The sequence below is a fragment of the Triticum dicoccoides genome, unplaced genomic scaffold (assembly GCF_002162155.2).
Source record: "Triticum dicoccoides isolate Atlit2015 ecotype Zavitan unplaced genomic scaffold, WEW_v2.0 scaffold198602, whole genome shotgun sequence".
In the NCBI taxonomy this organism is placed as follows: Eukaryota; Viridiplantae; Streptophyta; class Magnoliopsida; order Poales; family Poaceae; genus Triticum; species Triticum dicoccoides.
In genome coordinates this window covers 1-1,183 of record NW_021233331.1, presented here as the reverse complement: position 1 = coordinate 1,183, position 1,183 = coordinate 1, and the positions used below count along the sequence as shown (strand labels likewise).

At 40.4% G+C, this 1,183-nt stretch overlaps 1 long non-coding RNA gene across 1 annotated transcript; it reads right to left on the bottom strand.

Annotated features, from left to right (window-relative positions):
- Nucleotides 1-520: 520 nt before the first annotated feature.
- LOC119345013 lies at nt 521-1,166 on the bottom strand. The gene is made up of 3 exons (XR_005166889.1): nt 1,074-1,166; nt 744-1,006; nt 521-636 (listed from the first exon to the last, which is right to left on the bottom strand). It is a non-coding gene; the product is annotated as an uncharacterized LOC119345013 (long non-coding RNA).
- Between the last annotated feature and the right edge of the window lie 17 nt (nt 1,167-1,183).

The window sequence follows — 1,183 nt, the reverse complement described above, 5'->3', positions numbered from 1 at the left end:
TATCTACGAATTGCAAGATCTGTAGATGCTCCAAGTTGCCTGCCTTGTTGTTATACTTTATGCACCTGACTTCTTCCCTGAATCTCCATTAGTGTAAGATGCAGGGGAAAAGATATTTTAGCTAGAATCAATAATGCGCAGCAAGTTGATTAAGAAAATCTACGCCTATCCGTTTTATACAGACCGCACATACACTATTGATGTATGATTACCCTACAAACAAACTGAGCCTGGCACCAAGATAACCAAACATGTCATTAAGTGAATGCTTAATATACAAACAGATTCTTCAGCAGACTTGTGTATTCCAAATTCGCAGGTTCTATGCCATGTACTTCGGAACTAAAGGAAGGAATGGACATGACTTATTACAAAATCCTCCTTGAGGTACCATGCAGCGCAAAGTAATGCAACCAAATATAACTCATCAGATGCTGGTCATGGTACCCTATTCTGCTAAACACTGGTACTCTGTAAATTAATCTTATCATTGTGAATTCAGGTTACAAGTTACATACCTGTCTTCCATCCAGGAAATACTGTAAAGATCACCTAAGCAGGTAATATACTCAGAAGGAGGCGATGGCTCCATTCCTGGGCAGTATGTACCCCTGGTGCTTTCTTCTGCATTAGATGCTATTGTGACATAAATATTGAGGTCTGCAAGCATCAAACCCTAAAAAATAGTGCCACTTTCACAAGCTTCCACATATATACAGGACAAGGTGACCACAAAAAAGTACCATTTTTGCGTAGGTGTTGGATGCATGTTTTTCTTGTAAGACATTGATAAAATCCGCAGCATAGAGATATGGCAGGTTAGGCATACCTGAAACTTGCAAAGGTCAATACACAAGATGAACAAAACAAATTAATACAACAAAACAGAGGATATAACTTCCACACGTGAAGGACTCCAGAACCCCCGTGATCTGAGTAGTAGATAAATATATATGGTCATTTGGTTTGCTCCCTCCAGTGACTGCAGTTTTATTGCCCAAGAGAACTGCATAGAAGTTCTTCGCAGTAACTATCTGAAAACTTTCCTGGTAGGACTGAGGAAACACAGGTACCTCGATGACATTCATGATGCTGTCGTGGTGGTGTTCATCTCGTCATGGATTTTTCTCTGCCACCCTTGCTGGAAATCCATTGCCGGGTAGACAATTCTCACCCACTACAA